This window comes from Peromyscus eremicus, chromosome 5, assembly GCF_949786415.1.
Source record: "Peromyscus eremicus chromosome 5, PerEre_H2_v1, whole genome shotgun sequence".
NCBI classification, from domain to species: Eukaryota; Metazoa; Chordata; class Mammalia; order Rodentia; family Cricetidae; genus Peromyscus; species Peromyscus eremicus.
In genome coordinates, this window is record NC_081420.1 from 128,480,855 (window position 1) to 128,495,009 (window position 14,155).

Sequence of the window (14,155 nt, forward strand, 5' to 3'; positions counted from 1 at the left end):
GTCCAAAGGCAACAGAACACATGATATTTTCAAGTGGACACGGATTGTTCTCCAGGACAGACTGTGGGTTCGGCCACCAAACAGCTCTTAACAATGCAAGAAGACTGGAGTCATTCATTGTCATTTCTGACGATGGTACTATGAATCTAGCAACCAGTGACAGGACAGTTGAAAAAAGTCACAAAGATATAGAAAGTAAGTGACACACTGCTAAGACCAATGCACCAAGAAGAAAGCAGAAAGGGAATTAAAAACATACATTGGAAGCTGTGAAAACAAAAATATAAACTCCCAGCAGTCAAGGGCTGGCATCAGTTTGCAGCTCTAAATGGCTAATTTAGGGAGGGGGCCCTTAAACAAGCAGCCCAGCTGTATGCTGCAAAGAACAAGAAAAGAAACAATGAAGCCTACAGACTCTCCAAACAGCCTAGGAAGCTGTTAAGACTAGGGAAAAAGTCAATGAAATAGAGGCAGAAATGCAATAAAAATATTTAATAAAACAAGATTTGGTGTTTGCAAATACAAGTAAAATCAACAAACCTTTAGCTATACTAACCAAGAAGGAGGTAACAGCTCAAATAAATAAGTCTAAACAAAAGAGGAGACACTCCAAACAACTGGAGTGAACGCCACAGGAACGCAGTGACCACAAGCCATGACCTGTGTGGAGCAAACTAAGGGACACAGGTAAGTCCTGAGACACACTCAGAGTCTGAAAAGGCAGTGATGAGCAAAGAGACTGGCCCAGCAACCCAAAGCCTGGTGGCCCAAAAAGGCCTGGGACCTAAGGGAGTTTCTGGGAAATTCTACCAAAGGATTAACCAGAGTCCCCCTGGTGCTCTTCAAAAAAACTGAAAGAGAGATGACCCTTCTGAACTCATTCTGTACAGATAAGATCCAGATGGGGAGCATCATTTAGGTCAGGATACTGTGGGAAAATTACAGGCCAACATGGCTGAAGAATGTGGATGCAAACACTCTCAGCAAAATAGCAATAAATGGGACCAGAGCAAATAAGAGTTAGCTATGGGATGTAAGGACAGGTCAACATGTGCAGATTGACATATATGACACACACTAGCAGGCTTAAGGTAAAGTGAAACGCTCCTCTCAATGGATGCCAGAAAGTGTTTGACCCTTTTTGGAAACGCTCAAAACCAGGGCGTAGAAGTAATGAACCTCAGTACACTTCACCACTGGTCACAATATACATCCTGTCAGCACTGTCCTGCACGGTGGGAAGCCCAGGCTTCTGTGAGGTCAGGAGTATGCCCACCACTGTAGCTGGAGTTTTCCTGTCTTGCCCACAGTCAGGACAAATCTCTCTCACCTGCCAGTCCCACAGCCTCTCAGACCCGACCAAGTAAACACAGAGACTTATGTTGCTTTCAAACTGTATGGATGTGGCAGGCTTCTTGCTAACTGTTCTTACAGCTTAAGTTAATCCATTTCCATTAATCTATACCTTGCCACATGGCTCGTGGCTTACCGGCATCTTCACATGCTGGTTGTCATGGTGGTGGCTGGCAGTGTCTCTCTGACTCAGCCTTCCACTTCCCAGCTTTTTTCTCCTCCTTGCCCCGCCTATACTTCCTGCCTAGCCAAGGGCCAATCAGTGTTTTATTGATTAATTAGCAACACATTTGCCATACATCCCACAGCACTTCCCCTTTTTTTTTTTTTTTCAAAAAGGAAGGTTTTAACCTTAACAAAGTAAAATTACATATAATTTGGGAATTTGGGCGTAGCTTCTCTTACTACTTCCTGCTGGAAGGGGGCGCTGTATCTTATGGGGAAACAAAGAAAATTTTAGAATTATGGAATAGTCCATGAGGGTGTATTGTCTGAGCCAGATGCCTTCAAGCCATTCTGGATGTTGGATCATCTGGGCCATGGTGTCATTGGAGACCTTCAGGGGGTCTTGGCTGGTCAAACCTGATGTATCTTAATCTGGAACAAATCCATAGCCTTTGGCTTTCTGTGGGAACAAAAGCAGAGTCTCCTTTCCAAAGCAACATATCTTTATATCCAAATTTTAAAGTCAAGGTATCTTTAAAATATACATTTTGGCATAACTCAACAGCTTTTACAATCAAATGTTTTTCTGCAGTTAAAAATCCCAAAGACAACACAATCCAGATTCTCTGTGTAATATCCATTTTTACGTGGCTTATTTTTATACTACCTTTACTGTCTCTTTAAAGACTTTATTTTTTAAAACTATGTATTTGTTTCTATAACTCTATATATCACCTTTTTTGTCTCTTTCAAGCCAACGTATATTTTACACACATTGTAAACTATTACATCTGAATCTGTCTTATTGTGAATCTCTTGCCTTAAACTGCAGCAGCTGTGGCTGCTGGCTCCGCCCACCTCAGCTTCCCAACATGGCTACATTTACCGCCAGCTCTGGGAGCTATCGTGGGTCTATGCTTTTATCCAAGCAGCATGTAGTCCAAAAACCTCTTTTTTTGTTTTGTACTGCAAAGGCTAAATCCACCACGCAGCTTAATGTGCCACTTGCAGAGGCCTGATTCCCGCCATACTGCAGGTTGAGCACGCAAGCTAGGAACCCACAAGTAGCTCAAACTGGCAGCTGCCGCTCATTTGAGAGAGACAATTAGGAAGCTGTTTTTAGCTCCGTTTTAGAATCTTTTTTCTCAGTTTTTAGGTGGAAACTCTTGCCACCACGTTGGACGCCATTTGTAGCTGGAGTTTTCCTGTCTTGCCCACAGTCAGGACAAATCTCTCTCACCTGCCAGTCTCACAGCCTCTCAAACCCGACCAAGTAAACACAGAGACTTATGTTGCTTTCAAACTGTATGGCCGTGGCAGGCTTCTTGCTAACTGTTCTTACAGCTTAAGTTAATCCATTTCCATTAATCTATACCTTGCCACATGGCTCGTGGCTTACCGGCATCTTCACATGCTGGTTGTCATGGTGGTGGCTGGCAGTGTCTCTCTGACTCAGCCTTCCACTTCCCAGCTTTTTTCTCCTCCTTGCCCCGCCTATACTTCCTGCCTAGCCAAGGGCCAATCAGTGTTTTATTGATTAATTAGCAACACATTTGCCATACATCCCACAGCACACCACTCCATTTAGCACCACCCTGGGAGTTCTAATGAAAATGACTAAGCTAGAACGAGACATGAAAAGAAGACATGAAGTTACCTCTGTTTATCAATGACATGATCTTATACAAAGAAATCTGAAGACTAACGAGAAACTGTTGAAACTCAATTCTGGCAACCAAATCAACAAGAATCATCAAAATCCAGGTTTATGTCTAGACACTAACAGTGGGATGAAACTGAACCGCTTACACCACTCACAAAAACTAACTTGGAATGGATTAAGGTCTTAGATTTGAGAAGTTAAGATGTGAAAGCATAAAATTCTTAGAAGAAAAAAGGAATGGGGAAGAAACCATTTATGAGGATTTTTAGCACATGAGCACAAGAGCACAAGAATAAAAGCTAAAATGAACAGGTGGCACCAGGTCAAACTAAACCCTGATGCAGAGAAGAGGGAACAGTGGACACAGAGTCAGCCCACAGAAAGAAAAACTTCACCAGCCACCCATCTAATACAGGGCTTATATCAAATTGTGCAAGGAACTCATGTGTTTCAACATACAGGAACATTATTCGGCCATAAACACAGAAGAGAACCTTTCATTTGTGACAAGCTGGGGGATCTGGAGTGCAGAAAGGCAAATGACTCACACCCACACTTTAACGGATACATTAGTTTTTAGTTAGTTTAGTTAATTAATATGTGTTGGTTTTTAGTCATGGGTATGCATGTGTGTCCGTGTGTCTGTGAGTGGGTATGTGCATGTGTGGTGTCCGAAGAGACCAAAAGAGGACATTGGATCCCCTGGAACTGGAGTTGCAGATGGCTGTTAGCCTCCTGGCACGGATTCTAGGAAATGAACATGAGCCCTCTGCAAGATCAGCAAGCACTCTTAACCACTGAGCCATCTCTCTAGCCCTCAAACCCCCACTTATATGTGGACTCATTAAAAAGTCAAACTTCCGGCCTGTCTGAAGCACCCACAGGTCTGCCCCGGCGGGTGGGTGCCTTTGTGATAAGCAAGTATATGATAGGGAAATGGGGAGAGAGAGGCAGAATGGTTCGTGTGCTGTGGTAAGAGGCAGTTCTGAAGAAGGGAAGACGGTGAGGAATGGGCTGATGTTAGTGGCCTGTTGCTTCCCGGAACCGGGGTGGCATCTGAGCCTGGGCTGCTGCCAAGGGCCATGTCTGGGTCTGTGGTGCAGCAGCAGCCAGGGTCTGGGTTGATGTCCATGGCTCCTGTTGCCACCAGGGGCTGTGAAGATGCCGAGGGTCTGGACAGCCACCTGAGATCATGTTGGAGTCCCAGGGCCTTGCTGACACTGGGGCCACACTGATCTGGGTGGCCTGTGCTGCCATCTGAGCTGGCCCCACCCCTCACTGGCCCTGGGATAGCTGACCCTGGCCCTCACTGGACACTGCAGCAGGAGAGCTGGCCCCCAGCACTCAGGAGTGATGGTCCCACCCTCACCATGGGTGTGGGAAAGCTGTCCCCAAAGGGCCTAGGAGATCTAGCTCTGCCCCTCACCTGAGGGGGTGGTCCCGGTAGCCCAACCGATCAGCTCAGCTACCACCCAGACCCACATCCTGGCCCATCTATGACCTGCAGAGGACTGTTCCTGTGGAACAATAGCTGCAGGACCTCCACTTTGCGGGGGGGCTGACTGCATGAAAGGGTGTACTACGTGACACACCGCAGCTCCCAATGCCACTAGGATGAATAAGAGGTGTTGGAAAGACTGAGGAGCAAGGTGAGTTTGTTTTGTTTTGTTTTAAATTATTTTTTGGGGGGAACACACTGCATGGGCGAGGGGTGGATATGGAGGGACTGGGAAGTGAGCAGGATTGGGGTGCATGATGTGAAATTCCCAAAGAATCAATAAAGAATTACGTTTTTTAAAAGAAGACAAACTTTAGAAGTGGAAAGTAGGATGATGGTTCCCCTGAAGCCAGGAGATGGGGGTTAAGTGAGGACATGGGGGTCAAAGGGCACAAACTTTTGGTACCTGATGAATGTTCTGGTATCTCACGTGCAGCCTGTGACTATGAAGAGCAGTGATATACCACATACTTGGAGCTGGTTGTGAAAATGCTCTCAAATGTTCTCATCAGACAGTAGGAAGGCAGCACCATGTGAAGTGATGAACAGTTTGGTGGCTGGTGTGGTAACCATGTCGCAGTGACATGAGCGTCAAAACCCTACACAGCCGTGATCACGTATTCTGTTTTTATTTGCCAATAGAGCTGTAAATAACATTGAAAACAACTTTAAAATTAATAACTCTTGCTTCACTTTTGCTGGAGAGAGAGGAAGGTTATAGACACGGTTCCCTTTTTTTCATCCGATCAGCTTAAGCATTTATACAATCAAAGCCCCAATGCCTAGAGCTTGTTGAACTTTCTGTGGAGAAAAACTTGCACACTGGTGGTTTCTGGGGGGCAAGAATGGGTAACAGATGTATCATGACTGACCAGCATCAAGATTTTTCTTAATTAATTTCCCCATTTACAAAACAAGAGTGAGTGAAGCTCTGTTTCCAGGGTTCCCTGAAACTGGAAGACTGCTGTGATGTATCCCTTACCCAGGATGCAGGAGGCCCTGGGTGCATGCCCAGCAAAAGGAAGACCTGCAACAGCAGGTTGTGTCTCTGTTTGCTTTCTTCTGAAAGCCCACATGAGCCCAGGCAGGCAGGCTATGCGGAAGCCAGTCCTGGAAAGAAGAACGGAAGGGTGGGAAGAAGGCTGGAAGCCATGCTGAAGAAGGGAAATGGCTGTCGGAAGCAGCAGAGGCCTGATTGCCCTGGGGTTTCTGGGGTGTAGACAGAATTGCTTCCTGGTGGCTTCAGAGACTCAAGGTTACATGTGTGTGCAAATCCCCTTCCCCAGATTCCAGGCTCCTCCCTGGTCTGCCTTCATGGTGGATTAATCCACCAATGGACTCAAACTTGAGTAGACTATTGAGGGGTGGTACAATGGAAGAGGCCTGGAGGGAGGTAGTAGGACAATGACTATCACTGGAGGCTGTATCTTGTGGTATCCCTTGGTGGAACTGGCCTCTATGGTTCCTGTCTGCCATGAGGTGAGTAGCCTCGGCTACATGTTCCTGCTGCTGTGACATGCTTCCTCACTCTGGGTCCAGGAGCAGTAGAACAACATACTGTAGACGAAGCCAAAACAAATATTTTTTTCTTAAAATTGTTTATGTTGAGTTTCATATCACAGCAACAAAATGTCCACCTCAAATAACATACTTTTCAAATGTGTGTGTGTGTGTGTGTGTGTGTGTGTGTGTCTGCCTGGATAGATTTCAGAGAAAAACTTAATCTTGCCTCTAGAATTTAGACTTTTAAATCCTCAGAAGGGTTAAAGAAGAAACTGTGGAAGGATAGAAGAGAATCTGAACAAGCGTCTTCATTTTCTGAGCTAGAGAGCAGGCCTGTGACGCCACAGCTGGCCTGATGTTTAGATACCCCACTTCTGCAATTCTGCAGTTACTTAACTTTGCACTTCAAGATGAGGGAATTGTCTCATGAGGTGGAGTTCTATGACTCTGCAGAGCCTATAAGCATGCTCAGAGGCCAGTCTCCACCCACCAAGGCAAGCCCCCTGGTTTGCCTCCACAGCAGTGATTACACACAGACACTCAAGCACAATGCTAGCCCCAAAGAAACGCTCTGTTTCTGAAGATCTGCGCCTCTTCCTAGCACTTCTCCATTCTGTCTTCTCTTGCTTGTACCTTGTTCCTTGAGCCTGTTTGGGGTTCAGTATCAGCTTTTTGGGTTCTTTGCCTGAGGCACAGCATCATCTCCTAACTGGTCTTCCTGCCTCCAGTCCCTCTCTTCCCAGTCCAGCTCTGTGATGTCGTCAGATTACATTCATTAAATGAAAATGGAAAAGACCACTAGACTTTCTAAAACTCAGAGGTTTATGGAAGCGGTCTTCCTGCTGGTAGCACTGTTTTGAGAGGTTCTGGTAAGTCTGGGAGGTGGAGCCTAGTTGGAATTAGGTTGCTGGAGAGGATGTTATCCTTGACCACTTCCTGTTTTACTCTGGGCCACCTTTTGAGCAGCCTCCACAGTGAGCCACCACCATGAGCTGAGGTGCCTCACCGTGCCTTCCCGGCCGGCCATGATGAGCTAAACCCTTCTGACTGTGTGCCAGTAGACCTCGCCCACTTCAGGTGTTTCTGCCGGGCAACCACTGTGTGGTCGCACTGACAAAGTAATGAAGACACGGCTACCACAGTCATCTATTTAACCACCAGGTTAATGTAGAGTAACCATCTATTTTCTTGTTAAGAACTGTTGATAAGAGTAAACAACACAAACTTGTCTCTGCAGCAGCGGGACTTAAAATGCAGCGGCGTTGGTATAGTGTCATCCTCCTGAGTGGGACACACACACACACACACACACACACACACACACACACACACACTGTTTCCTGAACATATCCCCAAACTGTTTTGAAGTGATTCTATGACTGCCAAGTGACTCCACCTACCTTAACTTGCAGTTTTCTGAAGAAATGAGACCCCTTGAGGAAGGGGTCTGTTTTGTTAGCTTGTTTGTTTACTGAATGAACAAGTGAACAGCCATAGGCTGAACCCTACATGGCACCTTTGCATGGGATGTAAGGGGACACTCACTCTCAGGAACAAGCCCAAGGGCTTCTTTCCCACATCACAGTGTGGACTCCTGGCCTGCAAGAAGAGCCAAGGCATCCAGGAGGGTGTATTGTGGAGCTGTCTGTGGTGCTGAAAAGGCCACAGACCATGGTTCAGGGTTCCATTTACGAAGTCTGTGTCTTTGGTTTCCTTTGCCATATGCAGCCTCAGAGTTCCATAATCCTTGTTTCCATGAGGCTGGGGAATGTAGCACACCACAGGGTCCAGGCTGTACTCCAAAATGTGCCAAAGAAACCAGACAGAAAATGTCTCTGCCATTTGGTTTCAGAAAAACAGGTGCTGTGCAGTATTAGGTACTCAGGGAAGTCTAAAAATACACACCTCCAACTCTGTGGGCCCATTATAAGATATGCTCTCCAAATTGTCTCTGTAAATAATACCTGGGATCTTCAAATGTCTCTGGGATGGCTTTCAATCCTGAGAGCTAGCAGTTCTTGAGTTATTCTGGGTCTACCCAAAACCATGTAGACTCATTAACAAGTCAAAACATCACTAAATAATCTGAATGGCCTCCACTTGTGTTGCCAAAAATCTAGACCAGTTAAATCCTTCCCACTGAATGTTGCCCTGCACAACACAGCCTTCACCCCAACCTGCATTAAAGGAAGGTCTATTGGGGTCCTTCTGTGACAGCCGGCACAAAGTGCAAGTTTTGTTTCCATTTGAGTCTACAGGCTCTTGATTTGAATGCTAGTCCCCAGATGGTGGTACTATTTGGGGAAGCTATGGGCCCTTTAGGAGGTGCAACCTAGCTGATGGAAGTGGGCCACTAGGGGATACTTCTGGAAGTTAAAGCTCGGCCATGGGTCTGGTCATGCTCTTTCTGATGTCTGCTCTGCCATGATGTGAACATCCTCCACCACAGCCCCCACCACTGTGAGCTGAACTGCTCACCATGCCTTCCCCACCAGGGTGAGCTGAAACTGGCAGCCAGTCTTTCCTTGCTGAAAGTGCTTCCACCAGGTGTCCTGCCACAGCTATGCACAGGTAACTAACATGGCTTCTCTTTTCCATCTGAGTGGCCCTGTATTTCTTTAATGAGAAGTGGGAGTTAGATGGCACACTGGTTTTACATGATCTTCCAATTTGATTGCTGCCATAGACTCACAGACTCAGTTTAGCGGCAAACCTCATATAAGAGAAGATGTGTCAGACCTCAAAGACGGAACTTACCAAACTAATTTCTACATTTAATAAGGAAATTTAATAATCTGGAGTTATGTAAGAAGCATTTTTGGAGCAGGGTCACACAGTGAGCTGGTGGCAGAGCTGGGGACAGGTTGAGGTTTTATAACTGCCAAGCAAACATTCTCACTTCCTTCCCACAAAGGCTGATGGCCTGAGGTGGAAACTATTCTGAAGAACATATAAAGAGAAATCGGTCATTAATAAAGCACAATAGTGCTGACGTGCCAGACCACTGCTCTGATCAATGACCATGAGGTGGGTGCCACTCCCACTGTTCTGCTGTTGGCTGCTGTCCCTTGTTGCTGCCATCCTCATTGTCCCTTCTCTTCTACAAGGAAATGAAGAGTGGTTGAGTAATGTATCCAAGGCCACAGAGATAATAAGTGACTAAATAAGCGTTTGGATTTAGACTTGACTCCAAACTCTGTTCCCGTCCCCAGCACAGTCCCTTGCCTGCCTGCTTTCTTTTTCAGCTTGCTTCCTTTGAAAACATTTGGTTTGATGCTCATCTACATGAAATGCACTAAATCCCTGGTGATGACAGCGGTTTACACTTCTTAGCAGATGCAGTGAGCAGATCCATGCCTGAGGTAAATCACAAACTGAGAGTGAACTAATGGGCCAGTCCTTAGTTGTCTTATTATCTTAATTACAGCAGCTTAGTAGAATGCCAACGAGTGGGGCCCTCATTGTGATGTCTTGGCACATCTGGCTAAATAATATCTGCTTTATTATTGTTGTTATTATGAACCAAACTTATCAACATATTTCAAGTGTCTATTACATGCCAGCTAATTTTTAGAATGGACCTCTCATAATCCTCAAGACAGCCTTTCTATATAGGCATTGTTAATGCCATTGTTCAAACAGAGAAACTGGGGTCCAGAGAGCCCTTGTCCGTCTTTAGTGCCAGCTTAACTGACCTCAGTGTTTCAATGACGAGAATGTGGCTTGCTTCAGATGGCAAGTCCCTTCCCCCTGGGGCTGTGCCCCACATTTTGCTAATCCAGCAAGTGCCTGCTTTACTTAGTTTTCATTGTGCGCCGATGTATTTTGGAGTAGACAGTGATAGCTGCTCAGCAGAAATGACAGTTTACATCCTGCTCTGCTCTCTATTACCCCACTGCTGGGTATGTTCATGCTGTTCCTGTGTCCTGAGAAGCCCTTCCTTTCATCTCCAACTACACCAACTCAGGAGTCCCAGGTCAGATGGCAACCCTTCAGGTCATTTCTTCTTCTGCCCCTTAAAGCTAACCTATATCCTCTCAGCTCCCTTGGGTTCTCATCCAAATGACACATTACTTTATTCACTTATGAACTCTTCACTACACCTGAGAACATCTACTCCCCAGGGACACTGTACTTAAAAGTTGGGGAGCCAGGCCTGGTGACACTCACCTGGAATCCCAGCACTCAGGAAGCCTGTGTTGCTGAGCAAGACTCCATCTCAAAAACCAGCCATGGGCTACTGAGAAGTATCAGTGGGTAAAGCTGCTTGCTGTCCAGCCTGACAACATGAGGGGACCCACACTGTGGAGGGTTGGAACCAACTTCTGTACATTGTCATCTGATCTCCAGACCTGCACCACGGCACAAGCAACCCCCAAATGCCCCCACACACAAATATGTAACTTAAAATTAAAATAGGAAATTTGGGTTGATTAAGCAGAATGTCACTTACTGAAATACCTATAGCATTTATTATACTCTACTCTTTGTTCTGTTTATTCCTTTTCATTCTGTTCCTATTCTTATACATGCTAAATTCTTCAGGGGGCAAAAGGTGTATGTTAGTCATCTTTGAATTAGACCCAGACGACAAATGAACATCCATTAGATAAATATTATTAGAAATAAATGAGAATGTGAGTTGAGTCTACAACTTACAATGCTGCTGAATCATTGTTAGGAACAATGGGTCTGATAGCATTTCTAACAACTCAGCAAAAACGTCTGTGGGAAGGGAAGGAAAAACTAGAAATCAAAGGACTATTCTGCATTTTATATTGTTTAGCTTTCTCTTTGCAAAATTTTATTTTGTGTTTATCCATATGATCTGCCTCATAGAGTTATGGGTAACTTGCGAAACAGAGATGAATGTCATCGAGGACAGTTCAGGATGTCCCTATCACCCCATGGCACACTGACATTCTGCTCTGTCTCTGGGCCTTGCCTCATGAGGAAGTCAACAACTGAACCTGTTCTTAGCTGGACTCCAGCTCTTAGAAGTGTGGACACCTGGCTTGGTGGGGCTCTTTGTTTTTGTGTTTGTGGTCTTCTTTCAGTGCGACGGAGTGGGTCTCTGGCACGGGGCAGGTTCCTCGCTCAGTCGGTGACTTGGCTCTCTGTTCCTGCGCGCTCACCACCTGCAAGGAGAATATATAAAACCCAGTGGGATGAAGTGCTGGGTTTTGTAACTGTTACTGGTGCAAATTTTTCCCTCTTACAAAAATTCCTTTTTAAAGAGTCCTCAGCCACATATAAGATAAACAAGTGTCCAAGAAAACCTTTTACTGTTCCAGGCGCCATAGTGCTGTCTGAGTGAAATGCAGAGATCTTACTTGATGGACATTGGTCATAGCTCCCATTTCCTTCTACCTGTGCTGCATAGTTTTATGTCAACTTGACACAAGCTAAAGTCATCTGAGAGGAGGGAACCTCAATTAAGGAAATGCCTCCAGGCCGGGCAGCAGTGGTGCATGCCTTTAATCCCAGCACTCGGGAAGCAGAGTGAGTTCCAGGACAGGCGCCAAAGCTACACAGAGGAACCCTGTCTCGAAAAACAAAACAAAACAACAACAAAAATGCCTCCAAAGTATCTAGCTGTGGGCAAATGCCTGTAGGGCATTTTCTTAATTAGTGATTGATGAGGGAGGGCCAAGCCCATTGTGGGTGGGGTCATCCCTGGGCTGGTGGTCCTGGGTTCTATAAGAAAGCAGGCTGAGCAAGCCATGAGGAACAAACCAGTAAGCAGCATCCCTCCATGGCCTCTGCATCAGTAGCTGCCTCCAGGTTCCTGCGCTGTTTGAGTTCCTGTCCAGACTTCCTCTGATGATGCAGTGAAGTAGAAGTGGAAACCAAATAAACCCCTTCCTCCCCAAGTTGCTTTTGGTCCTGGTGCTTCATCGCAGCAACAGTAAATCTGACCAAGACTCTACCCTAGGAATCCACAGTCTCAGGCTGTGAAAGAAAACCTTCCTGACCACATGGTATGTCACGGGATGAACGTCCAGTTCTCTCCAGCCTTACACAGATTAGCTCCAAGCCTGCGTTACAAAGTCTGAACATTTTCTCCCTCAAGAGGCTGCAGCCGTGTGTACCTGCAGGTGTGTCTCCCTTCGGAGCAGATACTAAAATTGGTTATGCACATCCGAATGTCCTCTGTACTCACAAAATAAAAATCTCCAAAGGAAGGCGATAAAAAGAAGGGCCCTGGGTGGCAGGCACAGAAGATGTCTGGGGCATGCAGGAAGTCTTGTTAGGAGCTTGATTACAGCAGAGCACGTTTTGTTTCAGAGGCACAAAGCACTCAGTTTTTCTTTTATTGGCAAGAGTGTTTGAGAATCAAATAGGGAAAAAAATTTCCAAAGATTCAGTTTAATGAATTTATCTTTTATCAATGACCTAAGAAAACACACCTCAGAAGAGCCCCTCCCCCTTCTCTGACACTGAAGAATCTGTACATAATGGAAACATCCATAACTCTCTCGCCTGATTCCTTGCCCCACTGGAGCTACAGAGCTGCGTTGTTATGGAAATACAGCAAGATGGGGGTCACCATGCACTTTCTGTCTTTATTATTATCTTCTCTGCTATAGAAAGTCTCTGATGCAAGGACACTATATTTGCTTTCATTTCATAAACTGTCATAATAGTGCCATTCTCATTCTATCTGAAGGACTTGAAGGCCATTGGGGAATGGGTTGCCACAGCAGCTTGTGAACATTCCAGGTGGAGTTCTCTGCTCTGCTCTGATGAAAGCAGCACCCTGGCTGAGGGCTTGCTGCATAGTCTCTGTGCTGGGGGACAGCACTCCTTACACATGGGGAGTGACTGAACCTCCACTTCTTACACATGGTGGGGGGACTGAACTTCCACTTCTTTACACGTGGTGGTGGTGGGGACTGAACTTGCACACTCTTTGTCTTTGCATGGGAAATATAGAGTCTTCAGGACAATAGCCACTTAGTAATTTGGTTTCGCTTGCTATACACACTTGGGGATACAAAAGTTGGTGTGTTGTAATCAATGGACTAAAGGGAAGAGGGACCCTATCTGTACAGAGATGAAAGACTGTGTTATGAGTTACTGTGCAAGGCTGTGGAGAAATAAAACATTGATCTGATTCCCCCATTGTCCTTAAATAATTCCTTTAGGTTGAGGCATACTCTTCCCTTAAAGAAACTCTTATTTGACAATAATTATTTATTGAGTCCCTTTTATATAGCAAACCATGTAAAATCCCTATGGACTCTTTAACAGGATTTTAGCTTTTAATCCTGAGCCTTGGACCTGAACTGTGCTGTTTCTGTGAGCCCTTGTCTTCCTGGACCATGATGAAGTCAAACTGAACAGTCTGTCCAGGCCTGAGTGAGAACTCTCACCTATCTGCTCGAGGTTGGCTCTTGAGTGAATTACTTAACTTGGTTTTAGACTTATTTTAGATCTTGAAGATAGAAATAATGATAGGTGCCTCCCAAGGTACTGTGAAGAGGAAACCCCCTGTGCGCCATCCTCGCAGCCCAGGCTGCAGCACATGGCTTAGACAGGCAATGACCTCATAGAGAGATGTTGTCAAGAAATAGAGGCAGATGTTCTGGTTCGAAGAGGAAAGGAGTGTGCATCACCTTGTGCTGTCCACCAAGTGTGACCATGAACCTGGACACAACTCACAGAGCCACCATCTAAGGACTAGAAAGCACACAGCAGTAGGTGCCCTGGAGAAGGAAAGGGGGCTTGCAAAAGCAATAACCAAAATGAATCCCAAAGGCCAATCACTTAGCGAACTTACCTCCATCAGCCTCAGTCATTCTCAAGGGCTGAATCTCCCACAAGGTCTAGCCAGAAGGGGCTTCAAGAGCAGCCATTAATTTCTAGTGCAAAAAAGTAATTACAAGAGAAGATGCAGAATAGGAAAAGGAGAGGGAATGCCTTTGTGTTTGGTTTTCTGACGTTCTCTCTCTCCCATCCCAGTCCCCTGG